The sequence below is a fragment of the Psammomys obesus genome, unplaced genomic scaffold (assembly GCF_907164565.1).
Source record: "Psammomys obesus unplaced genomic scaffold, mPsaObe1.curated_primary_1811, whole genome shotgun sequence".
Taxonomy (NCBI): Eukaryota; Metazoa; Chordata; class Mammalia; order Rodentia; family Muridae; genus Psammomys; species Psammomys obesus.
In genome coordinates, this window is record NW_026596073.1 from 21,889,594 (window position 1) to 21,910,115 (window position 20,522).

Genomic DNA, 20,522 nt, shown 5'->3' on the forward strand with positions numbered 1-20,522 from the left:
AGAGAAGAGAAGAGAAGAGAAGAGAAGAGAAGAGAAGAGAAGAGAAGAGAAGAGAAGAGAAGAGAAGAGAAGAGAAGAGAAGAGAGAGAAGAGAAGAAGAGAGAAAAGAAAAGAAAGCCAGTGGCCATCATCAGGTCATTTCTGACGTACATTAGAAAAGCTGTCTACACACCTAACTTGCACATAAACCTGTTCATGATTTCCATGTGGGTAAGGACCAAATGTCCCAATAATTAAAAGTAAAAACTTTAAAGTTTCTAAAATGACTCTTCTTACTCTAACAGTTGAGTTTCTGTAGTCCACTGTTGAGTTTTGTTGTTTTGTTTTGTTTTTTTTCCTTCCTCCTTCCAAGTCAGAAAATTAAATTTTCTTCACTTCCAGTCAGGGGCCACTCAAACAAGCTAATGGGTGTAGACAGCACTTCCTGCCTACTGTAAGAAAATAATGGGATTGCCATTATTAACATGGCCCCAGGCTTGCACTAACGTGGGGCTCAGGAGAAACTGACCTTTTGTTTTCATCAGTTTGGCTGAACGACTGCCTGGCTTTAAAAAAAGGAAAAATGGGATGTTATTATTTCCCCAGCATGAAGGCCTAACACTAGCTCACTCACCCTCCTGAAGGAAGACAGACTCCAAGCCCTATCATGCTTTCCAGTCAAATCTGTTTATGTCTACAGAAGAAGCGGCCAGTAAACAGCTGGCTGGAACTTAGTGCTGTTTTCCTTTTACTTCTGTGAAGCAAAGTTTCTCATTCACAGGAGGTCAGTGAGGATTAGGCAGTCCTGAAGCCCAAAGCTACTCTAGCCACCAGCACATTCTGTGTTGTTTATTTTATTATCACCGTGTGTGTGTGTGTGTGTGTGTGTGTGTGTGTGTGTGTGTGTGTGTGTACATGCACCTGTGACAGTCAGGTGACAGCCTGGTAGATTCGGTTCTCCTGTACATCTGGGGGTGAACTTAGGTTGCCAGGCCTGTGCCGAGAGTACCTTTTACCTGCTGAGCCATTTTGCAGGCCCTCTGGGTCACTTTAATAAAAAGGACATCCATATATACAAAAACAACAACAAAAAAGTGATGGCAAAGTTACTTCCGGGTCCTTACTGTTCCTTGCCAAGGTATCCTGATGCCTAGAGAAAGAGAGAAAGTGTGTGAGGTGCTGACTCAGAAATGAAAGCCTGGTCCTGGGATCCCCATGGTTTCACCCACTCATGCTGAGGCTAGATCTGACTTTAAAAATGAAAAGACATCCACAAAAAGGGAGAAAGGTTGTAGTCAAGAGAGGGCTTCTCCCTTAAACTTCTTTTGATCCTAGACTGAGGAGAGGAGGCAGATATCTGCTTTAAAAGGAACAACCTCTCTCCACAGAGGCTGGAGAAGAAAGATGCTAGCCATCAAGCTGGCCATCCTAGGCAACACCTGGTCTTCAGAAACGCCCTCCCCATCTATCCCACCTGTGCTAAAAGTGCATCCCATGTGCTCTGCTTCGCCGAGCCCCATTACCTCACTAACACAAACGGCTCAGGAGTGAGAGTGCAGTCTGTTCAACAGGGGACAGAGGCAGGCTGATGCCCAGGCCTTCAAAACAACTAAGCTGTGTAAGAGCTATTATCCCACCGTGAGATGCACCACACCAATCGCGGAGGTGCCCCGACTGAGTATAGCAATAAACATAAGATGGCAGCCATTACTTTCTGAGCAGGTGACAGTCCTAAGGAGTTTTCCTGACAGACAAGACACAGGCTGGACAAAACAGGACCTCAAGCCCAAGCCCTCCAGGGAACTCAAGCTCAGCCACCAACTACAAATCATCGAAGTTAGGGTTTCTCTTCTTCCCAAAGCATGAATTCCAAGCTAAGTGAGTAATTTCACATGGCCCCCAAGTATGAAAACTATGTGATAATCATCTATTATTTATGTACTAGAGCTCAGGAATGCCAAAGAAAGGATTTCCCTAAGATGATGTTCCCTTTAAATCTAACATATCCTACAGTTTAACTCTCTAGAAAATCATCCTATGTTTTTCTTTATGAAAAAAATATGTATTTATTAGGTGTGATTTCTTGAAAATGTAATAAAAGACACTTCTTGGCTAGAAATGTAAAGTATTATTAAGATACACAAATACCTCAGTTGGTTTCACTGTTTTGTTTTAAGGAAAGAGAGAGTTCTTCACTAATCCTCCTCTCACAGGAGGGCAGAACTGTCACTCTACCAAACTGTCCCATGACTCAGTGAATGGAAAACTTCGTCATCCCACTTGAAGCGCAATAGAAACAAACTCGCTCACCTTGGTACCATCCTTCCGCCAGTGCCCGCCTACCCACGTGGCCGTGCCCACTAGCCCAGCTCCTCAAATTAGAAAAGACAAACTTGCAAAACACGGAAATGAATGGCAAACACTTGGGACCCAAAATTATAATAACAGAAGGGAAGCTAGAAGAATCCATATTGGAGATGCTCCTTCTTAACTACGTGCTGTGTCCTAGGGGATTTAAGTAGGCATTTTTTTTTAAACTTATTTGTTTTTATTTCATGTGCATTGGTGTTTTGCCTGCATGTAAGTCTGTGTGAAAGCATCAGGTTCCTTGGAACTGGAGGTACACAGATAGTTGTACCATGTGGACTAGAACCTGGGTCCTTTGGAAAAGCATCCAGTGCTCCTAACTGCCGAGTCACCTCTCCAGCCCTTAAATCAGCTCTTAAGAAGCACGGAGTAATTTAAAAGAATTAGAAGGTCATACATAAATAAAAAGCACCATGGTTTCCATGTTGACCTCGAATCTAAAGAGCAAATGAGAGAAGAGCTAAGGCAGTTGCATTCTAAGATTTCTCAAGTATCCATAGGTGCAAATATCTAAGAACACGAGATGAGTAGCCGAGTATGTTAAAATTATGTCCAAAAATCAAATAAATCTGTAAAGAACTGTCTCTTCAATAATGATGAAATGTTATGGCAATTTAAAATAAAATGTAAGCTTCAAAACTTGTTCATATATTTCTTCCACCATCATCGCAAAACCTGTCATTTAAAAAAATTTTCCGAGAATGGACTTACTTCCTAAAAGACTATGATTTCACCATTTCCTCAAATATGAGTGTGGTGTATACCTGCAGCCTCAGCACTGGAGAGTCAAGAGGTTCACCACACCCTGGAGGGCAGCCTGGTCTATGCAGTGAGCTGCAGGGGCATAGCCTGCCTGGCTCAAAACAAGGTGTGTGTGTGTGTTGAGGGGGGAGGGGTCAGGTGCACGAGCAAATTTGGTGTTCCTTATCCAAAGCTAGTTAATCAAATCTCCACTTGTAGGTGATAGTGGTAAAGTGCTTGAAGAACAAGTCCCATGACTAAATATACAAACAAACAGAACTGGAGAGAAGCCCCGGTCGGCAAGAGTGCTTTCCCATTGGTGTTGAAGGCTTGAGTTCAAATCCCCAAACCCACGGAAAAGCCTGGTTGCCACCACATGTTCCTATAACCACAGCACGATGGGAAATAGGACAGGACTGTTGGGGCCTGTGGCTGCCAAACCAGTTCTGGGTCAGGAAGAGACCCTGTCTTAAGAGAATAAGGCAGGCAGTGACAGACTAGGATTCTGGCGTGCACACCTGAAGATACATGTGTACACACACATTCACAAGTGAAACCCTCAACTCCTAAAGGTAAAAGATATTTGTTTTCTTTATATGTTGTGGGGAAAGTACCTTTCACACATTAATCGCTCTTACACATTAACTTCTCTTCCTGATGTCATGAAGGACACACCGCCAACCAGGCAGCCTTGGCAGCTGGGATGAGGGCCCTCTGAGGAGGGGCCACAAAAGCAGCACAGCTTTAGGGGCCACTTCTGTGGCGCGCCGCCTGCTTCAGCGCACACAGCCACGCAGGTGATTCAAACCATTCTCACCAGTCTAAGGAGACAGCACCAATGTCGTTTTCCACCATCGCCGCCTTTCTGTGAAGAGCACGAAAATGTCCTTGGGTGGTAGTCGCTTGGAACATCTTCACATGCTCCCCTTGTCCACACAAATTTCACGAGGATGGAAACCAGTGAGGCCTCACTTCAGATCCTTGTCCTTAACTCACCTCCTGAGAAACATACTTTCTGAAGACAGACTAGGAAGCTAAGTGACTTCTAACAAAGGAAGCATTTAGGGGTGCCAGCTAACCAGGGTTAGCCTTGGCTGTCCAGGAAGGTGCAGCCTCCGGGCTCCTTCAAATCTTGAGGTCACCTTTAATTAACTGCAGGAGCCTCTCTCCAGCAATAAGGACCCCTGTATGTCCCAGACCTGTGGCTGCTTTGGTATAACAGACACCAACACACAGTTCACTGTGAAAACAGAGACAGGTCAGTAACCGGAAAGTGTTTGCTTTTCCAGGTGCAAATTAGAGGGACAGCATCTCACTCCACAAAGTAGTTTAACTCAAAGCCACCGAGATGAACTTCACAAGCGAGAAGCAGCTCTCTGGGGTAGCATGCAACACGTCTGTGTGCTGTACTGTTCTGCCATCAGATCTTTAAGCCACTGCCTCACATCTTCCACATCCCCCACACTCAGTGTCTAACAGAGTGCCTTCTGTAAAGCCTACTTCTGTCCTCCACATTCTCTCATCCTAAACTTAAATAGGTATTACAAAAAACAATCCAGGAAAAAACAAAACAAAACTCATCTTTGGAGAGCCCCAGAATATTATTATTGTATCAAAAAATAAATAAATCATAGGTTCCTGAGCAATAGACAAGTTAAGCACATAAGAGGCATTCAGTTTTGCTTGGCCTCTATATTCAGCTACTTGGGAACATAAACACACACCACTAGGATGGTGGCTTTGGTGGGATTACACGCCTGTAATCCCAGCACTCGGAGGCTGAAGGGGGCACCTGAGGCAGGGGCACCAAGAGTCAGAAATTACCCCAGGCTATAAAGCAAGTTATGGTCATCCCAGGCCATATGACAAACCTTGATTTAAAATATATATAACAATAATACGTAGATATGGTTATGATTACATTTTCTGAATTGGCTACAATAACAAGCAAAACCTAAATAATCAAAGGCCACATTTTTAGTGAACAGAAATTTCCTAAATCAGCAATCTTGAGTGGGTGGGAAAATCCACAGAACTCCAGGAGAACTTTAATTTCTCTAAAATAGCAATAGCAATAGATGAAAATCTAGGTTTGCATAAAAGGTAACTGTCTTTAATTTGTTTAGGTATTTATTACCCCGAGTGAAGAAAAAAAAAAACAACACCTCAATACAACAATAGGAACTCAAAATGTCTATAACAAGACTTTTCCCCGAGTGCTTGATGAGTGGTAGCCAGCTCAAACTCAGCCTGGGAATCCAGCTATCTGCACACAGCCCTTGAGTCAGGCTATAGCACACTGGTCACATGCTTGCTCATGGCACACAGGTCCTGGACACCATCTCAGCACCACCAAGAAAAGAAGGGAGGAAAGGAGGGGAAGGGAAGGGGAAACCTAATTTAGATCAGCAGCTATCCCTACAGTCCAGGGAGACAATGAGACACTCCCAACAACAATGACAAAGTTTTTAAGATGATGCGCTGGAACACACTTGTGACCGGCCATGAACGGGGCAATTTTTTCCCCTTAGTATCCCGTCAGCAGCGTGGCTGTTCTTCACACTCGTCCTTGAGAGGAGACCATGACTCTAGCATCTTTTCCTATTGCTTGGGAATTAGCTTTCCTCTTGGGAATAAAGGTCACAAAAATGGCCAGCCACGGTATAAACACTCACATGGTGGCGTTTTGCCAAGCAACTTACATATATGGTAATATTTATGTGCTGTATACATAGAATACACAATGTATAGCTACACGTGGTTATAGTCAAAACAAAATATAGCCACTTACAGAATACACACGCAGACTACTGTCACACCCTTGAGTTCACTGTTTCCCAAGACTCGGGAATAGATGGAAAATGTCCTGTGAGGCAGCGAGTGGGTTCTGGTTTTCCCTACCGTGTATCTGTATGTGAGTGTAAGGCTTTCCACTGGCATTTTGTATGTCAGTTTCAGCGTCAGATGTGTAACCTAGTTCGGGTGTCTTATCCCATCACGTAAGTGACTATCTCTAACATGACTACTGTGTTCCTGAGCTCATTTCCCTTAGACGGAAACACCAACGTGTTCAAACGGAGCGTGAAAGGTTCAAGATCGTAACAGTGCATCTAGTTCTGACTTTTCTGAGGTTCACCATGCATGTCGGGGAGGTTCATCTGTGGTCTTACACGGCCATATACGCAAACAGGCTACCTGGATCCTGGAAGTACTAAGACCGCCTTCAGAGAGCTACAACTTTTATCCTGTTTCCTCTTCACCTGAAACCTATTAAATGTGAGAAAACACACCTCTGAAGCAGGGAAAGGGAACTGGGAATGTTCGGCTGGTAGAGCTAGCCTGGCATGCAGAAAGCTCTGGGTTTGACCCCCAGCACCGCAGAAAACATGTGATGCCCAGAAAGCCTACAAGCAGGAGGAGCAGAAGGTCAGCCCCCACCTGAGCTACACAGAGACCTAGGGGCCAGCCTGTGCTACGTAAATGAAAGAAGAGTCCCATACCAGATTACACCTTCAGTTTTTCTCATAATTTTCTAAATCTTCACAAACTACAGTAACGAGGTCACATTTCAATAATTTTTAAGCATGCAATTTCATTGGGTTACATACATTCTCAACGGCTGTGCAACCGTCACCACTATTTTTTTTTATTTAGTTGTTTTTTATTTTTTATTTAATTTAATTAATTAATTTATTTTTTTTTTTTTCTTTTTAGTTACATTTTGTTAACTCTGTGTCCCAGCTGTATCCCGCTCCCTCATTCCCTCCCCAACCCCACACTCCCTCCCTGGTCTCCTCCCTGCCCCTTTCCAAGTCCCCTGATAGGGGAGGACCTCCTCCCCTTTCATCTGACCCTGTTTTATCAGGTATCTTCAGGGCTGGCTGCAAAGTCCTCCTCTGTGGCCTAACAGACTGCTCCTCCCCTGGGGTGGGGGTCAAACAGCCTGCCCTTGAGATCCTATTAGAAATAGTCCGTGTTCCCCTTACTTTGGAAAACTACTTGGTTACTGAGCTACCACAGGCCACATCCGAGCAGAAGTTCTAGGTTATATCCATAGATGGTCCTTGGTTGAGTGTCAGTCTCAGAAAAGACCCTGTGCCCAGATATATTTGGTCCTTGTGGAGCTCCTATCCTTTCCATATCATACTAACTTCCCTTCTTTCATATGATTCCCTGCACTCTGCCGAGGGTTTGGTTATGAGTCTTAGTGTCTGCTTTGAAACACTGCTAGGTAGAGTCTTTCAGATGCCTTTTGTGATAGACTCCTGTCATAAGTTCAATGCACATCCCATTTGTCTTTCTAAATGAGGATTAATCACCTTCGCCTGTGCCGTCACCACTATTTATTTTTAGTTTTTCACCATTCCAAACACGGACTCTCTATCCATCCAATACTATCTCCCCCCAACCCGCTGCTACTTTATCTCTACAAAGTTACTGATTCTTGGCACCTCATACAAGTTATTTTATACTTGATACTTACTGATGGTTGCTTGAACAGAAACCTCCCCCCAGAGACTCACATATTTGAATACTTTATCCCCAGTTGGTGATGATGTTCGGGAAGGTTATGGAACATTTAGGTGGCGGAGCCTTGCTACAAGAAGTATGTCACTAGAAGCAGGCTTTGAAGGTTTGTGGCCTTGCCCACTTCCTGTTCTCTCCTCTCTCCTACTCTTCGCTCTCTCTCCTCCCTTCTCTCCTTTGCTTCCTCTGTACGGATGAAAACGTGATCCACCAGCTTCTCTCTGCAGCCTGTGGCCACAACTTCCCCACCTCGATGGACTTTCATCCCTCTGGGCTCAGAAGCAAACATAAATTCCTTATTCCCTGAGTGGCTTTTCCTCAGACACTTTATCTCAGCGACTGCTACATTATGCTTCTGTGTTCCAAGGTTACAGAGAGAAGGTCACGCCTTCTCTTAGCTGAATATTCATGGAAAGTAACATATTTGGTTTACTCATTCATCTGTAGGTGGACATGGATTATTTCCACTTCTGCCCTGCTGCGAATAATGCTATTATAAACCATGGCTTAAGAATATCTGAGCCCCTACTTTTTTCTGGATCAGAACTTCAGAATGAAGTTGCTGGCAATATGGTTAATTCTGGTTGAATATTTTCATGGACTTCAAAACTTTTCCACAGAAAATATACCATTTTACATGCCCAATAAGCAACACACAAGTGTTCCAATTCAATGTATTTTAAATCATTTTCCAATTCAATAATCCAGAATGTTACTATAAAACAGAATTCTTTTTCCGCGAGATAAGAAAACATAAAATAGAAAAAAAAAAGACAGCAATTTATCATTTTCATTATTTTCCCCAACTGATTTAAACAATAAAAGATACCTATTGGCTTTAATTTCTATCTATTATTAAGTGCTGTGCAAGAGAATTCAAACCAAGGGCCTTATACACTCTTACATGCCCTCTAGGAACCCCCAGAAAACCTCTTAAAACATGAGAGAAGATGGAGCATAGATCCTAAAAAAGACATTAAAGGTTTCACACTACTGCAAAAAAGTCAGCAAATCTCATGAGACTTCACCTCTAACGGAGGAGCTGTTGGCAGCTGGTGGCTGCCAGAAGTCAGATTTCTGTAGGAGTGTGGTCACTAGTAGGTTTCTCATATCCCAGTGTATGACGTCATGGCCATGCACAGGTAGACAGTAATAGTTAATTCAGTAGTTAATTCAGTAATTAAATACACAATAAACCAGTAAGTTTTTGCTTTTGTTTTTTTGAGACAGATATCTCTGTGTAGCCCTGGCTGTCCTGGAGCTAACTCAGTAAACAGGCTAGCCTCAAACTCAGAGATTCTCCTGAGTGCTGGGTCTAAAGGCATGTACTACCATTCCCAGAAAATAAATATATTAAGTTGATGAATCTAGTTCCACAGTAGTCATGTTCTTAAAAAAAAAAAACCTTCATGCTTAAGCAACGGGTTTTTTGTTACTATGATAAAACACTGACTAAAGCCAACTTATGGAGGAAAGGGATGATTTAACTTGCAGGTTACAGTCTATTGTGAAAGAAGCCAAAGCAGGAACTGAAACTCGCAGGACTGTTGTTCACTGGCTTGCTTCCAGGCTTATGCTCAGCTACCTTTCTTATACAGGCCAGGACCACAAGCCTAGGGAATGGTACCACCCACAGTGGGCTGGGCCCTCCTACATCAATTACCAATCAAGGAAATGTCTTGCAGACATGCCCACAAGCCATTAGATGGAAGCAGTTCTTCAACTGAGGCTCATCTTCCCAGGTGTGTCAAGTTGACAACCAAGATTAGTTATCACAGATGTGTTTAAAGATACTTACTATTTCTGGTAAGTTCCTCCAGTCACCAAGAAGGTCTTCCTTCAGTATAAATAGGAAAGGAATGTGTACCTACCCTATATAAATATTTAAATCATGAATTCCTACAACGAGGTCCAAAGGCAGAGGTAGGAGCAGCGGGGCAACTGAAAGCAACAGTCAGAGACACAGCTTAGTGGGTTGACTGTGTGCTTAGCACCCACCTGTCATTCAGCACTCTGCCCCAGTCCTCAGTCTCAGCACTTGGGAGGTACAGGCAGGAGAAACAGACATTCAAGGCATCTGCCGCACATAGTGATGGAGGTCAGACTAGGCTAAAGGAGACCCTACCTCACAAAACAAAAAACCAAAACACCATCCAATACCATCCTTTAGGGGCCAACAGGATGGCCCAGGCCTGGAAAGGTGCTTGCCATGCATGTCTGGTGACCTGAGTTCAGTCCCCAGAACCCATGTAAAGATGGAAGAACCAACTGCACAAATTTGTAGTCTGGTCTCACACATGAACATGTGCTCTGCTTGGGAGGGGCAGGGAATGTGCCTGCTCACTGCTCTGGTTTTCTCCGCAAGTAAATACAACCACAGCTGTTGCCAGGGTACTGGTTCAAGCGCCTATGAGAGCACGGAGAAGGAAACACCTGTGTTGTGGCATCCACAGTGAGCACTGACTTTCTAGGGTCCCAACAGTAAGTCATTCTCGGTCCATGCTGCAATCTCCAGCTGTCCTTAAGGACACTAGTTTTCCCATCATGCTAAAATGGTTTGTTCTCTTAATTAGATAAATATTTCCCCAGTGATGTATTTAAACTTTTGATATTTACACTAAAACCTTTTTTTAAAAAACATTATTTACTTGAGGGGAGAACTTGCATGTGTCACGGCATCTTTGAAGGTCAGAGGACAACATAACAGGAGTCCATTCTCACCTTCCACCATGCAGGGGTTAAAATTCAGGTCATCGGGATTGGCAGCAAGTGTCTTTACCTGATGAGCCCTTTTAATGACCCTAAAACTTCTTCATCAGAAAAAGGAGGTCAACCGTCATTCTAGCTTTGCCTGGATAGTGAAAATTTTTAATTAGCTACAGCCAGATAATGCACAATGAAGGTACCTCTAACAAAGATCTCTTTCCCAGAATGTGGAGAAGCCAGCCTCCTGATAGATAAACTACGTGTTTGTTTCCTAGGGTTTTACTGTGTAAGAGTTGGGGGCGGGGGTTGCGCAGAGGTCTACACTGGGTGTCTTCTTCAGTCACTCTCCACTTTATTTCTTGAGACAGGGGCTCACACTGAAGCTGGAGCTTGTGGATTCAGCTTCCCTGGGTGAGCTGCGCTGGGATGCTCCAGACAGCAGCTGCAGCTCTTCAGGTGGTGCTGGGGTTTGGAACTCAGGTGCGCCAGCTCACACCACAAGCCCCTGACTGAGTCACCTCGCAAGTCCCTAAAGTCAGAAAACTGAAGGGACTCCGGTTTTATTATTTTTCAAATTTTGAAAGGGAGAGAAGAGCTGAGTGACCGCCAGCCTGCTCCAGGAGTTGGAGGGAGACTGTTCTCCACATTTTCTAAAAATATGAGCCAAGCAGTTCTGCATGTGAAAAGAAAAATGCTTCGCCTTTATTAAAAAACAAAACAAAACAAAACAAAAAAAAAAAAAACGAAAGTAGAACGTGTCATTAACAAAGAACCTAGTCTAGATGTCAGTGTCTTCTGCATCAACAGGGTATGAAATAAAATTACACTCTCAGCTCAAATACAGTCATTTAACACAAGACACTTTAAACACTGGTGCCAAAACTTCATCTCACAGCAACCGACATCCCACATACACACCACACACACACACACACACACACACACACACACAAAATCAGTTGTGTAAAAGTCACAGGGAGGTTAAATGACACTGCAGTCATGAGATAAAGGAGAAGTTCCGATTAGGAACTGTGCTGGAACTGACAGCATTGCCAAGAATACAAGAACTTATGAATGCAAAACCAGCGCATCTCAAAGAAAGAAATTCAAAGATTGATCTATGTTCACAGGAGAAGACATCCTCCCTGGCAGATCAGTGCCCACGGGACCTCACAGGATGACAAGCGGTACTTTTAAAGCTCCTCACCCTCCCGTCTGCAACTCCTGCCCTACATACCTCTGGTCTCCAAGGACTGATCCTTGCTACTAAATCTACTACAAACAACTGTCCCCCAGGTGAGCCTGGACTTCAGACTGGCTTCTTTTTTCTTGGCTAGACCTTGAAAAGGGCTCAGGTATTCCTAAACCAGCACACACACACACACACACACACACACACACACACACACACACACACCCATGTGCTTCTGTGCTCAGTCTGAGTGGCTCCCACCCTTGTCTAGCCAACAGGATCCAAGCGTGTCCCACCTCTCTAAAACACAGCACCCCACCTGCTTCAAGGCTAAAACTAAGCGTATGTTTATGGGCATTTTGCTAAATCAAATACCATCAAAGTAAACTCAAGAACAAAGCTGCTGCTCCGCCACCCACATGTATTCCCGAAAGCAAAGAGCTAAGGTTTACCTGGAAATAGGGTTCTACCAGGAAACATTCTCCAGTTCTGGTACACTGACATCAGTGTGAAGAAAAACAACTGTGGCTCCAATGTGGACAGTGAGGAGGCTGCAAAGATTGGCCTGCACTGAAAACATGACTCTTTTCCCAGCTTCAAGTGTTGAAAGCTCAAATAAAAGGCTCAGATAACACAAGGACTATAAAGCCTTGCTATCTTTCGGTATTGGAAGCTCCTCTCAGAAACTGCACTTCCTGCTTCATTTGGATAATGACCCTGAACCGAAAAAGCCACACTGACCTGGCCATGAATTCAACAATGGTGATCCAGCCAAAACCCAACTTGTCAGACAGCACAGAGAGGAAGACTTAGGGCAGGACCAGCTTTGGGGGTATGGCTATTTCATTAGGAATCAGGAGTTGATAAAGAAAGAGTCCAACCTAAAGCTTTATTTACTGTCCACAAAAGGTAAATGAAATGATTGTTGTAACTGTCTCTGCACAAATCTATCGTCTCTAAAACACAAACTCCACAGGGCCAGCTCCAATTGGACTCTGATATAATAAACTACTGAATTTATACAAAGCTTTGTCAAATCCTTTTAGAGACTCAGACTAATGTCTATAAGCATTTTAAATGGTACGTGTGAATTGCTCTCTCCTTATATTAAGATGGGGAAACCCAGGTTAAGGGAGGTTCAAAAGTTTATCAGAGACACATAGGTGAAAAGGAAAATGATTCCTTGACAAACTAGGTTTGCTGACACCAAAGTGATGCTAAGATTTAGCCCTCAATCTCTTGCCTGTCACTCGGCATCTGTTAAGATTACAGTAAGTCTCTCACTTGTGTCGTATCTTGATGTCCTAGCAAATTGAACCACAAATATATCATGGTTCAATCTTGTTTTCATATTTGGCACACTCCCTAGGACACTATAATTCTGTTTATAACACAGTTCCTATCCTGATTCTGTGGAAATAGTTCAATGCTCCCCACGGCCAGGAATGGGTATGAGCAAGACATTCAAATGTCTGAATGTTCCCATTAACCAATGCCTTGCCTGTGGTTGAGTTTATAACTTTCCAATAGCTGGAAGCAATGTGATTTATATTCACACTACAATAATTCTGCAATTTAAAATTGATTCGTTGACAGTAGTCCTTGGAATTCCAGTGCATTCTGGAGTATCAATTATGGATACAGACTCAGACATCTTTATACTGAACATGGAAGTTGTTTCTTAAAAATCCTGAGAAAGCGTGGTCTGGGAAGGCCATGTCAGCAGTTAGGAGCTTGCATGATGACTCCTGCAGAAAGGCAGAGTACAGTTCCCGGCACTGACATGACACAGCTCACAACCTGCAGACACTCCAGCCGCAGGGGACCCTACATATCTGGCCTCCCAGAGCACCTGTACTCACACGCACATGCCCACACACATACACACATAATTTTAAAAAATCTTCTCTTAAATCCTAATAAAGAGACATTATTTCCCATTTGTATTTTTCTGAAGTCCAGTGATTAAATATACAAACAAACAGAACTGAAGAGAAGTCTCAGTGGATAAGAGTGCTTTCCCAGAAGCATGAGGGCTTGAGTTTAAATCCCCAGACCCACGGAAAAGCCTGGTGCTGCCACAGCTACTATAACCACAGCATGATGGGGAGCGGTGTCCGCCAAACTAGTTCTAGGGTCAGGGAGGAACCCTATCTCAAGAGAATAAGGCAGGCAGTGACAAACTAGGATTCTGGCTTGCACACATTCACAAATGAAACCTCAACTCCTAATTATTTATGTATATATAAATAATATATATATATTATATGTTGAGGGCAATATATATTTTTTACAAATAAGGCACTCTTACACATTAAATTATCTTCCTGAAGTTATGAGGTATAAGGATGCCCACCACTCTACCCCTCCCCTCAAAACAAAAACCAAAACAGAAAGTATTGGGTTCTGAAATATCTGCAGACAGAATCTAATCAGATGAATACTCTTGGCTTTTCACTCTCTCTCCTCAGACCGGGAACTTTTTGGAATTTCTTTTACCAAATAAAACTCCAAAAGTGCAGCAGTTGTAAATTAAGCCCACTTATTAAAACAAAACAAAACAAAACTCTAACCATTTGCTCATTCCTGCTGTTTCAGTCTAGCACAATTTGTGCATAAATTTAGCATTTGATAACCCTATGTAGACCAGGCTGGCCTCAAACTAACAGAGATCCGCTTGCCTCTGCCTCCTGAGTGTCAGGCCTCAAGGCATGCACCACCACACCCTGCTTGATAATTTAATTTTACATTCTGACAATAAGACTACTTAAAATTTTCAGACCATTGCTGCAACTCCATAAACAGTAACTCGAAAAGTCGCCTTAAAAGAACCACTCAAGGAGCAGGTGACGTGGATATGAGGGGTGTGGTTTTGCTTCTTCCAACTCTATGAATGGCTTTCATCTTGGTTCCCTAGTATTTACACTCTTTTGGGAAGGAAGGGGGTGAGATAGAGTTTCTCTCTCTCTGGAGACAAACTGACCAGGAATTTACTCTGTAAGCCAGGTCACCTGATCTTCCTGTCTCTGCCTCCTGGAAGGCCAAGATCACAGGTGTGTGCCACCATGCCTGGCTACGCTACTTACAGTGAAATGCCTATAAGTACTGGCTAGTTTGCCAGCATTTCCTATATACAATCATTCCACCTAAATAGCTAAACCAGCTCAAGACCTGCCCATCAGTTTTGACTGATGACAGATATGCATTTGGAAATGTAAGGAGCTATCTTTCCACTTTTTGGACTGGCAGACCTACATACACCTATCCCAGGCTTTAAATTCTGTTTAGAAAATGAATTCAAGAGCTCAGCTGAGTGTCTAGACCATGGTAGAGTATTTGCTCCAGCAAAGACAAGGCCCTGGGTTCAATCCCAAGTATCAAAAAAGAAAAAAAAAGAAAAAAAAGACCTAAGATATTAAGAAAGAACACTTAACTTGGTGATTCAAAAAGCAATACAGCTCAGCTGAGTGCCAATAGACTTGGGAGTCTGAAAGTTCTGTGTTGCACATGTAAATTTAAAATAATTTAGAGAAAATAAAATTCAAAAGACAGTTCCTGAGTCACACTGCCACATTTCAGACACCCGATTACATGTGCCTCTGGCTGCAGTATGACTGTCTAGACAGAACCGTTATGATCCCTGGAGAAACTTTATTGGACGTTATTCAGAATTGCTGGTTACCTTGATTTCTGTGAACTTAAATGTCCTTGCTTGTAAAAAGTACATCTACCATACAACTTAAATTGAAATAATCAAATAATGTATACAAGGCAGAAACAGTGTTTATCTAAGAAGGAACAAACTTCTAGTACAATCTCCAACAGGCATGGTTTAACTGTCACCTAGCATCTAGGAAGCCAAGGCTGGGGGACATCTCTGAGTGGCCAGACTGGACTACAGAATTAGAGCCTGTCTCAAAACATCACAGGCAATAGATAGATAGATAGATAGATAGATAGATAGATAAATAGGTACAAGTCTATATTTTGTTCTATGACAGTAACCCTGACCTCTGGATCACGGAAGTTTTAAGAGTTGAGCAGAAGGGGCACTGATGCCCATGGAATAAACAACTAGTGGGGTTCCTGGTTCTCACCCTCAGCATTCCTTGGACGCCCCAGAAGAATGCCCCTGCCAAAGCCCATGTTCTGATAACAGCTATTTTTATAGGGCCTTAAAAGACTACCAGAATGTCTTTCTGCAACTGTATATACTGTCCTTAGACACTGCAACCCCCACCCCACAAGACCTCAAAATGTTAATAGCTCCTAAAGGAGCACTAGTTTGTCACGTGCATGCTTTCTCCCACAAGAGTTAAAACAAAATGCTTGAAATGCACATCAGGACAGAAATTTTTACGGAATAACTCTCGGCTACACCTCATGGTTAGCCGGGCTGCCGGTGTTTCTCCAGGGTCTCAACGAGAATTGTTGGGAACTACACCCTCCCCTAGGCAGCAAAGTCGTTACCCTCTTCAACAGCTGCTCCCAGGGAGCCAGGAAATTTACTGAAACCAGTCTTTACTGCTCCCGGGGTCAGCCTCTAACGCGGAGTGAACCAACAGCCCCAAGTCACAAAACCAGGTCAGTCAGAGTTGCTGTGGGCTCTGTGGGCTCTGTGGCATAACTCAAGTTCCCAGGGTCCCAGCCTAACCTGGAGGTGCGGGAGCGCCAGAGACTCAAATCTCGACAAAGCAGGGAAGTTTTGCCCAAAACCTGACACTTTTTTTTTTTTTTTTTTTTTTTTTTACTGTGTTGTTATGGTTGTTGTTGTTTTAAAAAAGAATGTTATTCCAAAACAGCTTCCTTTTCTTCCGGATCTGTTTGCTCCCACCGATTCCCTGCCACAACCAGGGTGCCTCCCCTTTCCCAATGCCCCACCTCTTGCCACATTTATAAAAAAAGAAAAAGAAAAAGAAAGAAAAGTGGCCTATCCCATCTCCCCTAGCTTTTCCTAGCAAGGCCTGGAAACTGGAGGAAATTCAAATCAAATTAGTTGCACATTAAAAATAAACAGACAAGCAATCAAGGGTGCCCACCCAACAAAAGCCCTCACCAGTTCCAAAATATGATTAAGCCTGGGAGGGAAGAGGGGGAGGGGGAACTTGCCGGGATGGAGATAAACGTGTGCATTTTTGGCCCCAGCGTCAGCCTCAGCGCGGCCAAATTCTACATTTTGTTTAAAGAAAACGCTGGGCCTGAGAGAAAAGAAAATAAAAAGTTGTAACTTTGAAGGAAGTCTGCAATCCGCACTGTCTGGATAAAAATGCCAGGGCTTCCTTCGTCTGGGATCGCCGGGCGTGAGCCGAGATTCGAAAAAATCTCCAAACCCAGCCGCTCGCTCTGGGAAGGCGCCCGGCCAGCGGCGCCGCCCGGCGGCCTAGCCAGGTCTCCCGGGACGCTCGCAGAGTCCCCCGGGCTCTCGCGGCCCGGCGCCGCGGATAGCAGGCGGGCACGGCCCGGGGCCCCGCTTTCCGTGAGGAGTGACAGGCCCTTCCCACGGCGGCTCGTTCCTGCCTGCCATCCGAACCAGACGGTCCCCGCGGCCCGCCCGGCCCGCCCGCCGCCTCGGGGCGCGGATTCCGCCCGCTCCGGTCTCCCAGCCGCCCCACCCCCGGCAGGGGCGCCCCTCGAGGCTGACCGACTGACCCGCGCTCCGCTGGCCCGCACGCACCGGGTCGTCCTCGGCTTCCCGCCGCGCCCCGCTCCCCCGCCCGAGCCTGCAAGCCGCCTGGCTCGCCGAGTCCAGCCGCGGCCGCCGGTTCCCGCCCCCAGCCCGGGGGGGGGGAGCCCAGGGGGCAGGACGGGGAGGGAGGACGTGGCGCGCAGAGGTGGCCAGCGGCGGGCGGGGAGTGTCCCCAAGAGGCCCTGGCGGGGGCGGGGGCGGCCGGGCGCCCAGGGACCCTCCCCGCGAGCATCCCGGGTCCCGGGTCGCAGCCCGGAGCCCCCGAGCGGGCAGCGGCGGCCGGGACTCCCAGCTCCGCGCGCACGCACGCCCTCCTCCCTCCACCATATGGAAATCTACAGCCTCCCAAAGTGACACGTCGAAGATTCCTCGGCCTGGCCGCGCGCCCTCCCCCTCCCGGGCAGCGGTCCTGCCGCGGGGATCTGGGCGGGGGAGCGGATTCCTCGGAGCCACGGGCCGGGGAGGAGGGGAGCCCCGAGCCCCGCATCCTCCGCTTTCTTCCCCGGCGAGCGGGGCAGGCGGGGCCGCCCCCCTACCCGCCCGGGAGCTTCGGGGAGCCGAGCGGTCTCGGGGCGACCGGGGACTCCGCAGCCAAGTTTTCCTCGGGCATCCCCGACCGCTCCGGGGCCGGGAGCGCGCTCGGGCACACTCGGGTGTCCGGCGCGGGCTCCAGAGCGCGGGGACCCGAGAGCGACCGCGGGTGGCAAGTCCCCCCGGCAGCCCGCGGCTCTCCGCACGCCTTACCTCCCCTCGGGCTGAAACGGGGCTCCGGGCGCCCGCGATCCGGGTCGCCCACGCCGTCCCAGCTAGCCGCCCGCGGGATCCCCGCCGCCCCCTGCGCTACTCCCGCCGCTCCCGCCGCTGCTCTCCCTGCCGCCTCCTCGGGCCGCCGCCGCTGCTCAAATAACTACCAGGAGGGTTTGATGGGGGATTCCGCCATGTCAATGATGTCCGGACCACATGGGGATTCGGGGCCCGCCCACTGCCGTAAGCCTCCCAGTACACGCGCAGCCACAAGTGCAAGCTCTCAGTACCTTGGCGAGGCCTCCCTTTCCCATAAGCTAAGCCTGGCTACTTAGGAACTCCGGTTCACTGAGACTTCTCTAGTCGGAACTGAGGGGAACTAGGAAACTCAGAAGGACATGCAGATAACGGAAACGTCACTATAAATACAGCATTTGCTCAGTAGTTATTAAAGCCGACTTGTTATTTTTCACTTATAACACATATTTCCTTTTCCAGTCATAATCCCCAGAGGCATCCTTCACTGATTTTGTCACTCCTTTAACTCCCACAGCATTTTCTTCGCTCGGCTAGTAAAGCATGAGCGAATTTTATGATGCCAAAACTTAAATGTGTGTTTTCCCTTTCAGTGCCGGCTAAACGCCTTCACTCCTAAAGAGTAGACTGGTTCCTTTTAGTTTTCATTAATATTAGTTTGTGCATACTTTATTTCTGTTGTATGTGTGAATGCGTGTGTAGCTTCAGGTACACACATGCCATGGCTTTTGTGTGGGTAAGAAACTTGAAAGTCCTGTATCCAACTCTGGTTCTCAGGCGTGGAGAGAATGTGTCTTTATACACTGAGCTGTCTTGCTTTCCCTAACGACTGTCTCTTGTCATTTATCTGGATTTTATGGGTCAGTTGTGTAGAAATTAAATACATAATGTATTTACGTATTGCACATGCTCTATGGAAGGGTAAAAGTCTGCGGTATCTCGCCCCACAAAGAGAAAAGGGTTTCTGGAAGCAGGGCCATTAGCTCAGATGTGCAAGTCTTCCGGATGACTTAGGTGTTCTGGATAACTCCACCTAGCACCTACAATTAATCTGTTCTACAATAACCAAAGAGGATGTATCGTTCTCACTGGCTATAAATAAATAAATAAATAAGGAAAAACTACTTTCATAAAACCCAAGGAAACGTATGAACCCTAAGGAATAGTTCTTTTCCTTGTGGGATTTGCAATTCTTTTTTATGTTTAAGATAGTGAGTGCAAACAAGCTGAACCTTCTCTCCTAAGTGATTCATTTCATGCCCATGTCCCCAAAGGACTCTGGAAGCCATCGTTCTAAAGTACTACTCTAACCTAGATCTTCACCCTATCTGGGAAGGAAACAGGCCTTAAAAGCAGTAGTTTCCTGTGTGCCCACAGAGCTCAGTTCCAGTGCTTCAGGCTCTGGCTATGCAGTCCGAGTTTGGGCCAATGTCTTCTACATTTTCCCCCAGCCATGCCTTTCAACCTAGTTTAACTTCCCGGGCTCCCGATGACATTTGTGACCCTGTACATGCATTCTTCCTTCTCTTTGTCCAAGGCCATCTTGCTCATCCCAGAGTCCCAACCAAAAGCACTTGCCCCATCCCAGCCTCCACTCTTTTCTCCATAACTATATTCAGTTCTCCTGCTGCTCAGAAGCTGTTCATTTCTACTTGGCTGAGTCATGTTCATTTCTTCTCTATATCAACCTAGAACTGCCCTTTGAAGATAGATCCCCCTTTTGCTTGTTGAATATATTGATTATAAAGTGTGTGGGAGAATTGAAGGACTGGATAAATGTGCAAACCTCAGAGGAAGAAAGGTTAAACCTGGATATTAAAGGACAAGTTTGGGAAAGAAGATCAGAGTAGACAAGAAAAATTAAGAGGACAGACTTACTTTTACCTATTTCTTGCCACAGACCTCCTGGATTTCTCTTTCTTACATAGACAGGTGTGGTGGCATCTTCCTAATTACTCAGCCCTCTGGAGGCTGAGGGAAGAGGGTCAGTCCAAGGCCAGCTGAAAGGGCTTGTCTCAAATCTCACCTCTCAAGCAGAGTCAATGCATACATGACGCATTAACTTAAAAATGCTTATCCGGATATAAATACTCTCAGTGATTCAGTCATCCTCTTAGCCCAACCTCAGAGACCTGTTCAGTACTAGAAAAGAAACATAGTAAATGCTTGCAAACCATAGGAAATACGGTGGCTAAGGAGAAGCAGAGGTTGTAACCACATACCAAAGTCCCCTAAGCCTGAATTTTCTTATAAAATTATGCTATTGTTTCCTGCTAAAATCACACTCGCAAGCACCTGATACTCAAGAAATAAGTATTAATTCATCCTTGAATGAGGGAATGAACCAATGAGTGACTAGGTGAATGAAGCTGTCGCTCCTAGAGGTATTAATGAGAGAGAAAATTAGAAGCTTCAAAGAAAAAGACAGACTTTTGATCAAGGCTCCTGGCTACTGAGGGACTTAGCTTTCATACAATGGAAAACATTGGGATTATTGAAGCATGAACTGATTGAAATGGGTTTCAAGGTTGATTGTTTTCACAG

At 45.5% G+C, this 20,522-nt stretch overlaps 1 protein-coding gene across 6 annotated transcripts in view; it reads right to left on the reverse strand.

Annotated features, from left to right (window-relative positions):
- Fndc3b (fibronectin type III domain containing 3B) overlaps positions 1–18,180 on the reverse strand; it is a 296,408-nt gene extending 278,228 nt beyond the window's left edge. For 3 of the 6 annotated variants that reach the window (XM_055625922.1, XM_055625916.1, XM_055625921.1), the window contains exon 1: positions 17,943–18,051. The gene's annotated coding sequence lies outside the window, so the exon portion shown is untranslated. Of the gene's footprint in view, positions 1–17,161; positions 17,233–17,942; positions 18,052–18,109 lie in introns of those variants that run through there. The other 3 variants (XM_055625918.1, XM_055625917.1, XM_055625919.1) reach the window with 3 other exon arrangements.
- Between the last annotated feature and the right edge of the window lie 2,342 nt (positions 18,181–20,522).